General features: G+C 35.6%; 1 protein-coding gene across 3 annotated transcripts in view; it reads right to left on the minus strand.

Annotated features, from left to right (window-relative positions):
• PKIA (cAMP-dependent protein kinase inhibitor alpha) overlaps positions 1-19,849 on the minus strand; it is a 99,140-nt gene that overhangs the window by 25,191 nt on the left and 54,100 nt on the right. For 2 of the 3 annotated variants that reach the window (XM_082601749.1, XM_082601750.1), the window contains exon 2: positions 11,162-11,288. The exons of the other annotated variant lie outside the window; for it this stretch is intronic. The gene's annotated coding sequence lies outside the window, so the exon portion shown is untranslated. The remainder of the gene's footprint in view (positions 1-11,161; positions 11,289-19,849) is intronic. 3 annotated transcript variants of the gene reach the window in all.

The following is a 19,849-nucleotide window of genomic DNA, read 5'->3' on the forward strand; positions in this document are numbered from 1 at the left end:
TATTGTATTAAGTTTAGCCAAACATTGTCTAACTTGCCATCATATTTTTTCAAATAAATAAAATTTCTATTCTCTTCCCTCTCTCCTCATCTCCCTTAAGATATGTCAACTCTAACCCCGCCCCCCATACACACACCTTGTTGCCTCTAACATTATCTCCTCTACAAGACGTGCTTTTGTACTTATTGCTACACAATAGTTCAACAATAAAATGTGATAAATGCAGGCAAAGGTGTTTCAAGAAGAAGGTAAATGTCCTTACACATTTTCAACATAGAAACAGAATTTTTCAAAAATGAGTTACAAAACAGCAAAATTAAAAAAACTTAGTTATAGATAAAGTTTGTAGATAACGTTGTCATCCCTCTTAAAAGAAGAGGGATAAGGCACAGAAGAAATGTAGTGTTGAGGACAATGAAAATAAGCAGTTATTGCAATCTATTTATGCTGCATTTAATGGATTTAGAAGACAGAGTCTTGAGTGCTGTCATTATTACTTGTTTGCCATTTTATGGTGGGCAAAATATTTAATTTCACTGGGTTTCTCTTTCTATACCTCTAAAATGTGGATTCCCAGGCTAAGAAAATACTTTAAATCTTTTCTAGGTCTAAAAGTCACAGACCTTAGTGTCTGTGTACCCTTTATAAAGGCCACATTTTCACAAAAGATAGCATTCTTGTAAAACACCTTTATAGAAAGAAAAAGCTACATTTAGAAAGTCCACTCCGTGTCCAGGGTTTTCTGAAGTCGTACTGCTGTCTATAACCAGGTGTAGGCCAGTAGGACAACACATTTGCTTTAACTAATAACTGTCCAGATTTCTTGGAGTTAAAGATAAGTTTTTCATTATTCTAAGTGTTGACCTAAGAAATTATTGAAAATAAGAATTGTTCTACTTTACTTATGGAATTGCCCAGTCCTTACATGGCCTGACATGAAAGGTGATTTAAAAGCTTGCATTTAAGTTTGGACATACAGCCTTCATCCTGCTGTTTCATCACAGACCTCTTACAGGATAAACACGTGCAACCATTTTGAGTTTCTGAATGGGAGTGCTCCTTATAGTATTTTCCCCTTATAAATTTCTTGCCAACTTACTCCAATTTGAATGCAGGTAGAAATTTATAAATTTCTCCAATAACTTTATTTTTATGAATCTTACTGATTTTGTTTTAATACCGAGGATTTTATCAAATTCATAGACATTTGATAGAATAAAAAGCAAAAGCATAATTAGGAAAAATCCAAAAACCTCAAGTAGAAAATAAGATGCTATGTTGTTAGTAACTGAAATTAGCACAAATAGACTGAAAAACTGACCACCATTGTAAACTGAGCTTTTAACTATGGGAGTCGCCAGGAAAGGGAGGATTACCTGACTCAGGGGTCTTCTCTTTCTTTGCCTTCTTTTAATAATCTCAAAAATTAAAGAAAGGTTGAAATGACAATAAAAATAATGTATTTCCCAAACCATTTGAGAGTAGGTGCCAACACAATGCAATGTCTCCCCCAAATCCTCTAGTATTTCCTACAAACATATATCCAAATATAATCATGAAAATCAGGAAATTAACACTGATACATAACTACAGTGCTACCAATCCTCAGACTCCTTTCAAGTTTTGTCAATTATCCCAATCATGTCCTTCATAATAAAAGGATCATCCCAGCGTCACATGTTGCATTTAGTTGTCCTGTCTCTTTAGTTTTTTAATCTGGAAAATTTTCTCAGGCTTCCCTTGAATTTCATGAACTAGAAAATTTTAAAGAATATGGATCAGTTATTTTGTAGGATTTAGCTGTTTGTATTTGTCTCATGATTATTCAGGATATGTGTAGTTGGCAGGAATAACACAGTGGAGAAGCTCTGTCCTTCTCACTGCTTCCTATCAAACAATTTCGGCAAACTTTTAACTTGTAACCTTACTGGAATATTATTTTACTCATTTGATTAAGGTGTATCATCCAGTCTTCTCCATTGTAAAGTTATTTTTTTCTCCATTATTAATAATTTTTGTGGTAAGACACTTTGTAATTATGTAAATATCCTGTTCCTCACCAAACATAATTTATTCAATTTAATTATTTAAATCAGTATGAACTCATAGACTCCTATTTTATTCAATTGACTATAATATGTTTCTACCATTATTTATTTTGAGGCTTAGATTGTTCAAGATTTGTCCAGTAGAAGCGCCGTCAGTTTGGCTTCTATATCTTTTGATGTTTCCCAATTATTCTTTGATATCTCCCTTCTTTCTTTTTTTTAACATCTTTATTGGAGTATAATTGCTTTACAATGGTCTGCTAGTTTCTGCTTTATAACAAAGTGAATCAGCTATACATATACATACATCCCCATATCTCCTCCCTCTTGCGTCTCCCTCCCTCCCACCCTCCCTACCTCACCCCTCTAGGTGGTCACAAAGCACCGAGCTGATCTCCCTGTGCTATGTGGCTGCTTCCCACTAGCTATAGGTTTTATATTTGGTAGTGTATATATGTCCATGCCACTCTCTCACACCGTCCCAGCTTACCCTTCCCCCTCCCCATGTCCTCAAGTCCATTCTCTACATCTGTGTCTTTATTCCTCTCTTGCCCCTAGGTTCTTCAGAACCATTTTTTTTCTTTAGATTCCATATATATGTGTTAGCATATGGTATTTGTTTTTCTCTTTCTGACTTACTTCACTCTGTATGACAGACTCTAGGTCCATCCACCTCACTACAAATAACTCAATTTCATTTCTTTTTATGGCTGATCCCTTCTTGAAACAATAATATGTTATACGGTCATCTTATATTTTCCCTGTAGTAGCTCTAGAATCAGCCATTTCTCCAAAGAGCTTTAGTTCCTTCAGTTGGAGAGCTGTATTTAGAAACCAGGATCTGGACACTAGGTGTATTCATTGCTCTTGGGAAGTAGTGGTCCCAGGTACTCTCAATAGGCAGAGCTAGGGGATTTATGTACATATATGCATACACACATATGAAAACACATATTCATAACCATTTACACATATTCATAAACATATATTCATAAACATATGCATACATATTGTCTATGTTTATTTCTATAATGCCTTTATATTGAAAATCATGTGTTCACATTAACATCCTCCATTCCCTTTCAACACCCTTTCATTCTAGTTTTTGCCCTTTTCATATTTTAGCTCCCTCCACAGATATTAAAATAACACTGATTACCATATCCTTAATATCCTTACTTATTTGATCAATCTTCCTGTATTTAAGTAAATTCTTGTAGCTGCCACTTTCCCATCCACACATTTTCTCCACCTGGCACGGGTTATGACTCTCTGTACAGAGTGGTTGCCAAGGCCACTTCCTCATGTGGATGCCCTTTCACACGAATCAGACTTCAGCAGTCAACTCCAGGCTCACTTATGCAGACATCCTCTCCCCTTTCTCAGACTCTGAGACACAATGCCAAGTCATGTGGTTCCTTGAATGTCCACCTCCCCCATGCTGACAAAGGGTTATTTTACCTCACTTAATGGACTAATTTGTTCAAGAAGGGAAGGGATCACAACACTGTAAAGCAATTATACTCCAATAAAGATATATAAAAAAAAAAAGGAAGGGAAGGGACAAGGAAGGGGATGAAGAAAGGGAGGTGGACAGGGATGAACAGGTATCTTTTTTTTCTAAACAATATTTGAAGAGGTCCTTCATTTAGAAGTTACAAAGACATTATGAAGTATCAGCTGAAGAACTGAAACAACAACATATATTTACACATCCATATCCCTACATCTATGACACACAATGTACACCTAATTTTATAGCAAGCAAAATATAATTTAACAAAACTTATGATGCTTATCCATACACTTTAATACTCAGCAACTTAAAAAAAATATGCAGTGCCATTTGGCTGTTAACTATCAGTCTATTTATATGAATGGGTTTGTAAAACTCCTAGCCAAGAGTGCTTGGGATAGCATCTCTACTGGTCCTTACTGGATCCTCTTCTTCTTTTGTCACCCTTTTCAGTCATTTGTTGATTCTCGATTGTATCTCATTGGTGACTTGCATGACCATTGGTAATCATATCTGGGCAAATACCCCAGCTTGGTGTCTCTCAAAGGGCTGACTGAAAACCATTTGCAACAGAATCAACTGAGGTACTTGATAAAATTCAGGTCCACAGGCCCTGTTCTGATTTCCTGCTCAGAAGCTCTTTAGAGAGTAATAAGTATTTGGAAAATACCTTAGCTAATTCTCACACATTAACACTGAAACCATGGTGTAGTTTGCATGTCTACAATTCCTCAGAGTTCACGGTTTAAAACACATAGGTCTCACCAACTACAGTTCTTTTATTTTAGCTTCATCAATTCACATTTGTTATTTAACCAACTTGGACATTGCTAGATGTGTGAATAGCTGCCAAAGTAAAATGTATCTATCTTTTGCAAAAATGTCTTCTACCAAGTGTCTCTACAAAATGAAAGGTAAATACCTTCTAAGATCTTGCTTGGAGGAATCTTACAGATTTTTTAAATCTTCCAGGTTTTAGGGAATAGCAAGTGCAAAGGCCCTGATGTTGGGAAAGCCACTGCAGAAAGAAAATCTGTGTGTGTGTGAGAGAGAATAGTAGTAGTAAACGAGTTTGGAGAGTAGGGCAGAGAAATATTGAATAAAGCATGTAGGACAGGTAAAAAGTTTAATTTTTATTCTAAAGTGATGGGAACGGGTTTTGTGAAATAATGTGATATGATTTATTGTTTTTGTTTTTTTTTAGATTATTCTGGCTATTGTGTTGGTTATAGACTATAAGGATTGGGACAAGAGGGGAAGAAGCAAGGAGGTTGTGTAAGAGGCTGCCTATTGCATTAGATGAGGCAAGCAATGATGGCTTGGAGTAAGTAAAGATGGCAAGAATAAGGTGAGAGGTAGGTGGATACAGAATGTATTTTCAAGTTAGAGCTGGCAAGACTTTCTGATGGACTGGACATAGGAATTGTGGGAAAGTGAGAGTTTAAGGATGAATCTAACATTTTTGGCCTGAGCAACTGGATGAGTTATGGAGCCAGGAAAAACTGGAGTGCAATGGATGGATCAAAGCAAAATATTTAGTTTTATTTGCTAAGTTTGAAATGTCTATTATGCATAGATTGGAGATATTTAGTGGGAAATTGTAATTAGGAGTCTGGAGGTTAGGTGAGTGGTTAGGGCTAGAAGTATGAATTGGGGAGTCATGAGTCATCTTCCCATTAAAGTAATGGGTCTAGATTAAAACTTATGAGTAGTTAAGGTAGGTGGAGAGTGAAGGGGGCCAGGAATGAGCCTTAGGGCATTCTAACAGACGTTGAGGGATGGGAGGCATCACCAAGGGAGACTGCCAAGGAATGGTGAGTGAGGAGGGGAGAAATCTAGGAGAGGATGGTGTCCTGGTAGCCAGTGAAACAAAATATTCATTCTGGAAATTATGAAGTTCATTTTCCAAAGTTTTTTGAATTGATGATAATTTGAAACTTGGTATTTTAAAAAGAGCTTTAGCAAACAGAAAAGAGAATACTTTTCTATCATGAGTGATTGATTGCAGTAGCATGGGGAATGGAAAAGTTGTGAAAAGGAAATCAAGAATTTATGTAAAAGACAATTTTAAACAAAAGTATTCATTTAAAAAACAAGTACACAATATTTAGACATTATATTTTGTCTTTGTGTCAACAGCAGCTACAGCATGCTGTAAGTGAAAGATGAATTATTACAGTTTAATATCAAATCAGGGAAAAAGGTGAAATACTTGAATTCTTTGTAGATTTTTAATAGATTTCAAACCTTTATTGTTTTTGAATAATGTCATATTTCAAACATAATTTTCTATATAATCATAACAATTTTAGAATCAGAATAAACCTTATATAACCTTATATAAACCTTATTTAAATGCACATATAGTTCATTTTTATGGGTAAAACTAGGACTCTGGTCTTACGATTACCAGTACTATTTCTTATTGCAACACACTGTTTAAATGTATAGATGATTGAAAAAAAGAGCACACCAGTGATCTCTTAAATATTTTACAAAATATTAAGGAATTAAAATTAGGGGAAATAAAGCTCATGAGGATTAAATTACAGGAAGAGTTTATAAGAGGGCAAAGAAGTAGGAGATGTATTTCCACATGGATAAATATGAGATTTTAGGAGAAAATGACCAAAACTGCATTTACAAGGTCATGATACTAGCTAAATGAAATAGACAACCATCATGTGAATAACATATAATTTTGAAGGTGAATTTTGAATATGGAGACTGATACAGATTAACATCTGATTATAACAAAAATCAGGTAGGTAGGGTAACAAGGTCTTCTTCATCCAATCACAGCTTATCAGGAATAAGGGAACCTCTTGATACTTTGGTATGTGCCATTTTAGGACAATGAACTTGCTACAAAGTGAACACTTGATGCAAGAAATAGTTTAGAAACATAAATATGATTCAAGAAATTCGTGAATGGTGAAAGCTATGTTGGATTATTTCAAAAAGTTAGGGACGACTAGGTTAAGTAGCTTCTATTTTTAATAACAGAATAACTGTCACATGAAAGATCTCACTATGCCATTGACAAAGATAAAATCCCGGGATGCCATGGCTTCACAGTCTAATAGTCTAGAGCTACAATGTCCAGTATAGTGTCCATTAGTCACAAGTGGCTATTAAATACTTGAAATGTAGGCAAGTTTGACTTAGGAACTGCAATTTTAATTTTATTGAATTTACATTTAAAATTTTTAAAACACATGTGACTAATGGCTATAGTTTTTGACAGCACTAAGAACATTTCCATTATCATGGAAAGTTCTATTGACCAGAGCTGACCCATAACATTTTTATTTAATTTTACATTTATTCCTCTTTGTTAAGAAAATCCTCTCTCTTACTAAAAAACAATATTAGCAAGATGGCTAGATATAAACTCAAGGTGCAAAAATCTATTGGATTTCTATAATCCAGGAACAAAGAGAGAGAGCTTAAAAATTATTTAAAATGGAAAAAAATAACTACCTAGGAATAAATCTAAATAAAAATGTTCAAGACATTTATGGAGAAAATAAAACCTTATTGAAAGATATTAGAGAAGTCTTAAATAAATGGAGAGATGCATCTTGTTTATGGATAGAAAAGACTCATCATAATGATATAAATTTTCCCCAACTTAATTTATATAGTCAATGCAATTACAATAAAAATACTTAATAGAGGTTTTACAGGATTGCCAATTCTGAAATTTATGTGAATGGTCAAGAACAGCTGAGACACACCTAAAAAATCCATTCATTCCAAAATGGTCCTGGAAAACTTAATTATTCATAAGAAAACAAAGAAATTGGATAATACAGACAAGTCGATTGTAAGTGCATTAATGGCCTGAATATAAAACAAAGATACACTAGAACTTTCAGAAGAAAATATACTATATCTGGGTAGCATTAAACAAGGGAAGGACATTTTAAGTAGAACAAAAAGACACTAAGCTAAAAGATAAATTTGATTTCATTAAAATTGAGAGCTGCTATTTATCACAAGACAACATTAAAAAAGTGAGAAGGCATGAAATAACTTATTTGTGTCATATATAGCTGACCAAGGATTATTTGCTTGTATTTAAAGAACAATAGAAATAAGTAAGAAAACGATAAACAGTAGAAAAATGGACAAAATATATTCTCTGGACTTTCACAGAATAGGAAACATAGGCAACTATTAAACAAATGAAAGGATTCTCAACCTATCGGTAATTAGAGAAATACAAATTAAAATTGTTATGTACTGAATTGTATTCCCTAAAATTTGTATGTTGATGCCCCATCTCCTAATGTGGCTGTTTGGAGACAGGGACTTTAAAAACATTATATGGTTAAATGAGGTCATAATGGTGGGTCCCTAACTGATATGACTGGTGTCCTTGTAAGAAGAGGAAGAGATATGAGGGATGTATACACACAGAGGAAAAGCCATGTTAGGACATAGCAAGAAAACAGTGGTCATCTGCAAATCAAGGAAGGAGGCCTCAGGAGGACCCAAAACTGCCAACATCTTGATCCCGGACTTCCAGCCTCCAGAACTGTGAGAAGATAAATCTCTTGTTTTTTAAGCCACTGAATCTGAGGTATTTTGCTAGGACAACCTGAGCAGACCAATACAAGGAAAAAAAGACTAGACTGGCCATTCTAACTGGTGAAGCTATAGAGCAAAAGGACTGAAAATTGATTCCATAACTTTGGAAAACATTTTGACATTATTTTTTAAAGTTGAATATTTGAATTCCCTGCAACTCAGCAATTCTACTCTTAGTATGTCTACTCTTTTACTTATGTTAAATCTTGCACATGTGTACCAGGAAACATTAAAATAAATGCTTACAGAAGTACTGTCTGTAATAGGCCCAAAACAACCCAAATATCATTAATAGAATAATAAACACATTTTCTTGTATTTATACAATAAAATATTATACAGTAGTACAAATGAATGAACACTAGTTAAAGCAAAGTGGATGAACCTTAGAAACATAATGTTGAGTAAAAAAAGCAAGCACAGAAGAATAAAGTATGATATCAATTTTATAAATCTCAATAATTAGCAAAATCAGATAAAAATTATGTGGATGTTGAACATAAAGCCAAGATCAGAGTGATTTCTTTAGTGAAAGCAGGAAGGTGGGATCAGGGTAGAGAACAGAGAGAAGACTCAGCAGTTTCGATTCTAGTTCTTAGTTTTGGTGGTGTGTTTGCAGGAGTTTTTTATTATTTCTCATAACTTACATACAATTAAATATATTCTTTTGTATATTATCTAATAATATTTAAAAAATCAAAATCCATTGTATACCAAAGATAACCACTGGATATTAATTATAGAGAGTCCACTTTGAAACAACATACATAGTTACTCATAAATCTTCTGTAGTTGAAAGCTTTTAGCTATGAAATTCTTCCCCCTTCATATGAGGACTTTATGTTCCATAATGAAGGAAAATTGTTCCTACTTTGGGACAATTTGCCTTCTTTATTTAAGTGATACTAGTCCTTTGGCTGCCTAGAAATTTTAAAAACAACTGATAACTACATCTACTGCCTGCAAGAGAATAAAGGAAAAGGAGCATAGGAGGCAATTTCATACATTATTCATAAACACATACAAAGACAATATTGGTACAAAGCTATTTCTCCATATAGCAACTCTGAATTTTATTAATAAATACATATATATCAAACATTAATAAAAGAATAACATTATCCAATATGAGTACATTTGCTCTTTTTTTGCAATTAGTTCCAGGATTCTATTTTATATTATTACTTCATATCTGCGAGAGTTGGGTGTGTGTTTGTGTGTTTGGTTTTGTGGAAGCTGCATTGTGCTAAATTTTACATTTCTTCTTGAATTAAATGGCTTTTGTTATCCCTTGGGAATACTGAAGATAGCAACATCAGATTACTACCTACGGGTGGAAAAGTATAAATAGCAAATTTAGCTGCTAGTGATTCTGAAATTGCCCTTAACTTTGTCCTTATAAAAATGCTCCAAGAATTACGTTTTGCAAATCCACAGATTTACTATCCATATTCGAGTCATTTATGTGGACAAAGAATGTAGCCTGTCTTATCAGTAACAAAGGATGTCATAGCCATCAAGCCATCAGCCACTGAAGCCACCCCCAAAGCTTCACCCTGAGGGGACTCAGGATGGAGAAAACAGGATACTGGCCCTAGATAATTAAAGTGCATATCAAGGGAATGAGTTCCATGAGACCAGATTCTTGAATCTCACCATATATAGAAAAGTGCTAAATTTATTAACTTAAGATGTCTAGTTTCTTTAATTAACAGTAATCTTTTGATGTTCCAACTACCTGTTTGTTTGTTTTTTTTGCAAGAACCCCTAAATATCCTGTGCCCTCCCTTACCTCTTCAGAACAGTCCCTCAGAGCTATCTGAGAGGCTGTCTCCTGACTTAAGTCCTCAGTATGTCCTCCAAATAAAACATAATTCTCAACTTTTAGGTTGTGCATTCAACATTTAATTGTATGGCTCATGTAGGTACTATGCCTAAATGTAATGGGATGAGCTGTAAATTATTAAAACTAGATAAATTCTGTCAGCTCTACCACTAGCTGAGATCCAGGCTTCCATCTCTGGATACTTCTCTCATAGACCTTGGCAGATATGGGGTCTGTGTTGTTCTTAAAATTATTCTTAGAATTGTGGGGACTCATTCATTCTTTCAACAAATTTTATTGCTTATATTCTATGTGTCAGTTACAGTGCTGGGCCTTGAAATACAGAAGTCAACACACGAAAATACAAGGATAAAACACATTTTCTACCATATTAACTTTTTTCATTCATTAATTCATCCCTAAGTCATTCAACACACATCTTCTTATTGAATACTGATGAGGGGTCAAATGCTATGCTAAACACTGAGTATATAACTGCAAATGAGATGGATAGGCCCTGATTTTGATGTCACTACTATCTTTTGTCCTGCCATATAATGGGACAGCTTCATTATTCCCTTTACCCTAAGTTTTTATCACAAATTGCTAATGAAAATAAAACTGTTAGTGGAGTTTCAACATGCATAGGTAAGTGAGAACACATAACTCCCTTTCACATGCCCCATTCTCCTCCTTCTAACTCCCTATGTGAACTCACTTTGTTCCAAGACCAAGAAGATGTGCCCCAATAAGAACCAAGCTGATTTCCTCACACTGACTGTGGCTATTGCTCACTTAGAAGACTTGATGCTTAATTTTGATAAGCAACTAGAAGACCATGGAGACAACCTATAAGAATGATTTGTCTTGGGAGAAAATACTAAAAAGGGTTAATGTGCTGTTCCACATGTCTAACCTCCTGGGATTAAACCACAGGCACCAAGATCACCAAGTGTACTTGGCAACAATGAGCTAAAAATGAAAAAAAAAAAAAAAAACGCATCATACTGTTATTGTATTCATTTTCCCCCAAGGCACTCTCTGATAAACACCACAACCTCTAAGGGAATTGAGAACAGCTTTCTTGTGGGGTAGATTATATATGCATCTTTTTCCAAGCAGGTAAATCATATCCAGCTTAAGGTGATTGTAATGTATGAGATTAAATGTTCCTACCTGATTGGAAACCTTCTTGTCCTCAATTCATTGGCTATACTGGATTATTTTTCTTGGGTCAGACCTTCAGACTTCTACCGGAAATCGTTCCTTTGGGGAAACCAGGCCTTCCCAGAAACTCAGGAAACTGAAATGGAGACAGCAAGAGAGAAGGCAATTATTTGGACATATAGACCTCAATTGTTTGGCTTTAAGTAAACGTCCAAGCAAACATCTTCTAAATGGTATAATAACTTTAGGGAAATTCACGGTTTATAAGTTTGTGTACTCATAAACTGAACATATTATGATAAGAGTACAGGTTGCATTTTGTGTCTTCAACTCAAGCAAAGACTTCAAAAAAGGCCCAGTTATCCTTTGTTCATTAAGACACAAAGAGAGGGCAAAAAGGGCAAGTTTCTAACTCTTTTTCTTTAAAATTTACTTCCTTTCTTCAGTCTTCATCAAGATCTTCAGGAAATTAACTTTACTAAAGCTAATTACTCATAAAATAAACATAGGAACCTGCAGAAGACTATTTCACAGAGATCCGTAATGTACAATATCCATTGCATACATGCACCATGAGCTTGTCTTTTCTAGCACTGGCATACACAAAACTATGTGTGTGTGTGTGTGTGTGTGTGTGTGTGTGTGTCTTTTTTTGTGATGGAGCCATAGGGAGAAAATAAATCTATTGGCTGCAATTCAGTGATGTAGAAAGATTTAAGGGTAAAGGAAAAGGCTACATCAAGTGAAGCAATAAAGTCATGAGGTTGTGGTTCCATAATAATAACAACAGCAGTCTTCTGTAACCAAGGGAGCAGGCTCCTCAAATTATAGTCACACCTGTTAGACCATCTGCCCATAAATTTCACACTATCATTAATGGAAAACAAATGGCACTGTCTCTCCTTCCCTTTATCCATTGGCCATTCTCATATAAACTATTTTTCTCTTCAAGGTCATGCTCTTTCCTATCTGTTTAAAAATATTAGGATTTAGGAGGAGTGATACATAATGTGCCATGCCTTGATACTTGTACCAGTGATGTCTCTGTAAGGAGCATGGGATTGTTAGGAGGCTATAAATTGAATTCCCTTAGAAGCAGAACCTGAGGCAATAATTTGAATGCAAACTGTTCATCTGGGATGTGCTTCCAGAAAACTCAGAAGTGGAGTGGGAATTGAGAATGGAGGCATGGAAGGAAGCCAACAGAGGTGCATTACTGAATAAATTACTCCTGCAAGGAACTGCTGCCAGTACTTCAGGGCAGTTCTGTCAAACTCTATAGAACATATCTCAGAGTTATCCCAAGAATCAGTGAGAAACTTGAAGTACTTATCTTCCAGACCCCTCTGTCCTTGGTTGAAAGCTACACCCAGATACATTAACTCCTGTACACTTCTGGACTGCCCTAAGGTGGATAGTTGCAGGTGGTATCATGATTCTATCAGCATATACTGGAATGATTAGTGCTGGGGAGATATGAGTGGGGCATTGAAACAATCTAATACAGTCGGGGCAGGAGATATTAATTATTGGCTTGCAAGTCCAAATGGATAACCTTAAATTCCTGGGTTAATGGTTTTACTTTGAGGTATTTAAGCATGATGTATGAGTAAAAATTTCCTCTATTAAATCAAGTTGAAGATCCTAAGTCCCTAATCTTCTGGAAAACTGTGGGTATCTTTTAACAGATATTTGAAAAAGTAACATGATTAAGATTTCAAATTGACCATTCATTCATTCACTCATTCAACAAACATTTATTGAACACCTAAAGTATGCCATGGGTTAAACTAGGCACCAGTGTTACTGTTACTAAAATCATTATCGTGCCACCTAGAATTCAATGTATTGTGACACTCAAATAAGAAGATTCATAGTTACTGTAAAAATTATTACAGAGTGCTATAGGAAGACACGGTAAGACCTTAATTCATGATGTGGACAGTAGTGTATGGGAGATATCAGTAGGGCTTCCTGTAGAAGCCAACTGAAATGGATATGTAACATGAAGAAAGGGTGAATTTTTGAGGAAAAGAGAAGATAAATTCATGGTTGCCAGAAAATGAATGGTTAAGGCTCAGTCCAGAAAAGAGTTCCATTCATAATCAGTATAAGAAATGCTCACTGGGGCTTCCCTGGTGGCGCAGTGGTTGAGAGTCCGCCTGCTGATGCAGGGGACACGGGTTCGTGACCCGGTCCAGGAAGATCCCACATGCTGCGGAGCAGCTAGGCCCGTGAGCCATGGCCGCTGAGTCTGCGCGTCCGGAGCCTGTGCTCCGCAACGAGAGAGGCCACAACAGTGAGAGGCCGGCGTACCGAAAAAAAAAAAAAAAAAAAAAGAAATGCTCACTGGAGTGTAAGAAAAGAAGACAATGGAGAGGGTGGTGGAAGCCAGATCATGAATGGTCCATGTATGTATAGTAAGTGCTATGGTCTAGTCTTTGTGTTCCCCTCCAAATTCATACGTTGAAATCTTAATTTCCAGAGGTGATAGTATTAGTAGGTGGGGCCTTTGGGAAATGATTATGGTATTAGTGCTCTTATAAAAGAGACCCCACAGAGCTCCCTAAGCTTTTCTGCCATGTGAGGATACAATGAGAAGTCTGTGACTCAGAAGAGGGCCCTCATCTGACCATACTGGCACCCTATTCTTGAACTTGCAGCCTCCAGAACTATGAGAAAAAAAAAAAATCCTGTTGTGTATGAGCCACCCAACCTGCAGTATAATCTTACAGCAGCCCAAAAGGACAAAGAGAGTTTGGATGTGAGATTTTACTCCAAGAAAGATGGGAATCCATTGAAGGATTTTAACTGGTAGCTTAGAAGAGAGAAAAGTTTCATAACACAATCAGGTATTTTTATAAGAAAAATTTGTTTCATTTTCAGAAAGATCACTCTGGAAATACTGTGACTAGATTTTTGGAGAAGGGTGATGACAGTCCCGGATATAGAAAGATGAGTTAGTAGTCCATTAATATAAGTCAAACAAGAAAGTGGATATAAAAAGTGTGAATTTGTGGCTGAGAGTTCTTTTCTTTTAGTACTTGAAAAATGTTATGTCAATGCTTCTGACTCCATAGTTTGAGACAAGAAATATGCTGTCATTGGAATTGGTGTTTCTCAATAAGTGATACATTGTTTCTGCCTGTCCACTTTCGAGATTTTTTTTGTTTGTTTGTTTCTGCTTTTCAGAAGTTTAATTATGACACGTCTTGGCAAGGATATCTTTGTGTTTTTCCTCTTTGGGTTTGCTCAGATTCTTGAATTTGTGTTTATGTCTTCTAAAAAATTGGGAACTTTTTAGTCATGATTTCTTTGACTACTTTGTCAGTCCTACTTGCTCTCTTTTTTCATTCTGGAACTTTGATGATATGAATGTTAGTGCTTTTGTTACTGTTTACAGGTTCTTGAGATCCTGTTCTTTCTCCCATCTCTACCCCTCAGTCTATTTTTCTCTGTACATTTGGTACATTGTATTGGTCTCTTTTAAATTCATGATTCTATGCTTTGTAATCTCCACTCTACTCTTGAGCAAATTTTTTGACTGTTGTATTCTTCAGTTCTACTGTTCTCATTTGTTTTTATTGTTATAACTTCTAGTTCTTTGTTTACATTTTCTATTTTTCCCATTTCTGTCAAGGAACACATAATTGCTAATTGAAGCATTTATGTGACAGCTTATTTAAAATCCTTGTCTGATAATTTCAATAGATGTTTTATCTCAGTGTTGGTGTATGTTTATTGTCTTTTCTCATTTATTCTGTGATTTCCTGGTTCTTGGTGTCATGAGTATTTTTCAATTGTATTCTAAACATTGTGAGTTATTATATGACTCTGTATCCCATTTAATTTTATTATTACCTTTTAGAAGGAAGTCATCCTATTTGAGGTGTAGTATGAGGACTGGGGGGTTACGTACAGATTTCCATTGGGCCCTACTGACAATATCCTAGCAAAAGTGGGCACTTACATTGTCTCACTGCAGACAGATCAAGTAGAAGTTCAGCTATCCTATTGGCTCTCTGACACCTTCCCCCCAAAAGTGGGAACATTAATATCATTGTGTTGCCTTTTATTAGGAGTGGAAGTTCATCTCCCCAGTAGATTTCTTGACGCCAGGGGAGGGGAGAAGTGAAGTGTTTGCTCTCCTTCCTCCCGCTTCATTCTTTCTTGTTGATGCCAGGTGTGAGTAGAGGGTCAGCTACCTGCTGGCCCCACTGACACCAGGGTAAGAGGAAGAGAACTGACAACTAGCCCTGTTTGTGCCATCTCATTCTGTCTTACTGCCTTAGGAAAGTTATGGGGATTTAGCACCCCAGTGGGTCTCACTGACACCATGTGTTGGGGGTTAGTGGGGTGCCTACTCCCTCCAACCTGTAACATCCTATTCTTATTGATGTCAGGGAGAGACAGAGGCTAAGTTCCACCACTGGACCCCACGACTGTGTGAGGGCAGCCCAGTGTTAACTAGCCTGTCAGGCACCACCTTTTAAAGTCTCTTTGCTAATGGAAAGGGGTGGAGGCTCAGCTCACCACTGGACCACACTGAAACAAACCTGGTGGGGAATCAGAGTGCTGCCTCTTCTGGAGGGCAGGAGTGGGGTGGTGAGGAAGATCAAATCCTAGCTTGGCCCAACTGAAACCACAGGACATAGGGGATGGGTGCAATATTCCACTGGCACTTGGCTTGAGTAGTGTGTGTGTGTATATTATTGCCCAAATGGTTTTCTGTCTTTAGCAACCCCTTTCCTCATACTTTGGCTAGGGGGAACAGGTTTTTTTTTTTTTTGAAGCTTTTTTGTCTGTTGTTCTGTTGGTGGTTATTGATTGGGGGTTCCTGTAATACCCTCTCCAGGATGTATAGGAAGCAACAGGAAACACAGGGGACTCATCACCATGTTATTCCTCAAGTCCCAAGGTCTCTAGTTAAGTCTGCCTTCTCATTTCCACCTTTCAGTGTCTTCCTATATTTGTTTGTGTTATGTTCAGGGTTTTAGTTTTAAGTGGGAGAAACTGGGAGAAATGGGCTACTTCATCTTCTTGGAAGCAGAGGTCTGGAGGCCTATTGATGTTAAAAAGTACTGTTGACTGTAAATTAAAATTTGATGATATACACCTTGTCCTTTAAGAATTATCCTGCTAGATGATGTGGCTTCCCAAAGTTGCTACAATTTGATTTTCATACTTCTAAAAGTCAAGTGTTTTGCTGGAGTTGAAATTTAAAGATAAGCAAGAGATGAGGCTAAGATGATCTATGTGGTAACAGATTAAAGTTGGAAACATCAATATACATTCATGTTTAGCTTAATATTGCTTCATATTACCTTAATACAAATGTTATGTAGAGAGATACTTATAGATATGTGCATATACATGGGTAATGTACACACATATTATCTCTTTGCTCTGTCAGCTGAGAAGATCTAGAAGCAATGACATCCGAGCAGCAACTAGCACACTCCACACCCAGATCCTGCTGTCTAATACAGTTCTCCACTAAAAAGACCTAGTTATCCTTGAAGAAATAGCTGATTCTAGGACTGGGGCAGTAAATATACAAGATTTATATACAAGACCATCTTATAGTGCCAGAAAGTAAGGAAGTTCCAAAAAAAAAAATAAGAGGATGGGGATACATCAGAGTGGCACAAGAGCGAACTGAAAAGAGTTCACAAGGGTCAGGACTAGAGAAATTTGAGGAACAAAGTAACTAAAGTAGAATTAGATTATAACCCAAAGTATAAAATAAAAATCCATGAGTTCTTCTGATATAAATAAATAATTGGGTACATAAATAAATGCAGGAGAATAGATAAATCTCTGGTGCAAAATAATTCCAAATAGTTTATGTAGTACTCCATTTTAAGCATAACTCCCTATTCCTTAGTTGTGGGCTGAGCATATTGACTTCCTTCCAAAAAGTACAGTATGAAAAAGGGAAAACAGTAATTTTACAGTGGAGAAACCTGAAAAACACTACCTCAGCCTGGTGATCAAGGTCGACCTCAGCATTCATAATGCATATTGATACTTTGTACACTTGATGTGATCTGACAAAATAACCCTTCTACTCTGTGGTCTTCCTCCCCAAAACACATAATCCCAATATGATCATGAAAAATGCATCAAACAAATTCTAGTAGTGGGCATCCTACAAAAACCTAACTATTCAAAATTGTCAAGGTCGTCCAAGGAAAATCTGAGAAGCTATCAAACCCAAGAGGAGCCTAAGGAAACATGGCAACTAAATGTAATGTGATGTTTTGGATGAAATCCTGGAATAGAAAAAGGACATTAGGTAAAAACTAAGGAACTGGACTAATGTATGGACTATAGTAAATGATAATGTATCAATATTTGTTAATTGATTGTAACAATGTAACCTACGAATATAAGTTGATCATCATAGATGGAAATGGGTATAGTGTATATGGAAACACTTTATACTATCTTCCAATTTTTCTGTAAAATTAAAACACATCTAAAAAATAAAGTCTATAAAAACGTTGTGTTTTCTTGTTTTATGATTATGTGCCTGTATTTCCTAATAAATATGTAAACTTGCTTTACCTTCCTTGATACTGATATTAAAGAAAATACTAAGTAACTCTGAAAGAATTTGTAACTCCGATTCAACAAGCAATAATTCTTGGTATTAACTTTTTGGAAGAACCCACTGAATAAATCAAAGCAAATTGTCTTTAAAGGCTGAATTTCTTTTCAGTGTTTAATCTTTTATATGATTAATGCATACCACAAGCATGATTCTGTTTCAAGGGCAGAAAACATTGATTGTAGGCAATGTCTAAAGTACAGTGAAATATTAATGCATGATGCTATAACAACTTTAATGTATTTTATGATTTCAAAATTATGAATTGTTATTTCAGTCAATAAAGTATTCACTTTTATACATTTCCTACCCACCTTTTCCCAAAACACCCACAAGGAAATGATACTATCATCTGATATTAAGTTAATCAATTTAAATAGGAGTTTTTGATAGCTGTGGTTGCCAATGTACTGGAATGTGTGATACTTTTACAAATCCTCTCCATGGCAAAATCTGATCTTCACAAGGTAAATCACAGTAGGTGCCTAAAGCCAAATGACATATAGCTTTGTAGCTAGATAACCAAGCATTTTACTTAGAGGCACAATAGAATGTAGAAAAGGCCATTTCTCTTTCTGTGTTTTTCTGCTCAAAGGTCACTCACTATCTTACTTTTTATCAGCCATCTCAGAAGTTTTCCATAAATTTAGAGTATATAATGTCACTTAATGTGAATGTAGCTCAACATTCTGTTTTAGTACAGCTAAGCTCACATTATTTTATTGGTGCTAAATATGTAAATCATTAGCAAATTTTTGTACTTAACTTTTTTTTTTTTGATGTGGACCACTTTTTAAAGTCTTTATTGAATTTGTTACAATACTGCTTCTGTTTTATGTTTTGTTTTTTTTGGCTGTGAGGCATGTGTGACCATGGATCCCCGACTAGGGATTGAACCCACAACCCCTGCACTGGAAGGTTAAGTCTTAACCACTGGACCACCAGGGAAGTCCCTGTACTTAACTTTTAAAAATAATTAAAATAAGCTATTCAACACATTTTTCCTTAAAAAAAAAAAAAAAAAAAAGCAATTCTTCTTAGGCTGGCCCTGGGCACATACGTGACTTTGCCATTTTTTCCATGGACTATTTTCTTATCTGTTCTACTGTGTCACATTTGTTCTACCTTCTCAAAAAGAAGCATTTAAAAATTCATCTACGTGCTCATGCATTCATACATTTATTAAATAAATCTATTGAACACATACATACGGCACAGAAAAAAAGGCAGAAAACTAATCTGGGTTGCACAGAAAATAATGAACTCAGTTAAAATTTTTGGTGAAAACAGGTGTTACTCAATCTACTGGAAATTACATTTCATTATGGGGACTCACAGACTCAAGGAAAACCAAGACCTAAATAATAATAAAGTAATAAAAGCACTAGCCATTTACTGAGTGCCTGCTTGTACCTGACTCTGAAACTCTAAAATCATTATGGATGTTCTGAGGATTGTCTGATATAATTGTAATCTCCATTTTACAGATGAAAATAACAAGGTTCAGAGACATTAGGTTACTTGCCTAAAGTAAAGTGGCCCAGAAACTACAGAACTGGAAATTGAACCTTAGACTTCATAATGCCAAAGTCTGTGCTTTTAATCACAATGTGTGTGTGTGTGTGTGTGTGTGTGTGTGTGAGAGAGAGAGAGAGAGAGAGAGAGAGAAAGAAAGAAAGAGAATGTGTTTAATAGAGAACTTCTGAGAAATGGCAAGAAAACTGCCAGGTAACCATAAAACAATAATTTAGGAGCTTCTTACTATACAAGTAATTGTTAATCATATGGCTGAACTAAGGATCTCTCACTTTTGAACTAAGAAATCAAAAGCTTCCAGAAGTTGAGTCTAAATTTTACAGTTACATAAGATACTTCATACAGAATGCTAAAATATAATAACTAAAGAGCTCTGAAAATCCTGGAAGCATTCATATTAGTATGATTTCATAATGTGGATAATAAAGGATTTAAGAAATTGGCAGATGCAACTGCAGACTCATTTGTTATCATTTCTGTGAAGGGCAAGATAAATGAATAAAATGAGAAAAATGAAAAAAGAATGGCTAGCAATTTTAGGTAGTTTG

Source organism: Mesoplodon mirus (assembly GCF_964341445.2).
Source record: "Mesoplodon mirus genome assembly, chromosome: 16".
Taxonomy (NCBI): Eukaryota; Metazoa; Chordata; class Mammalia; order Artiodactyla; family Ziphiidae; genus Mesoplodon; species Mesoplodon mirus.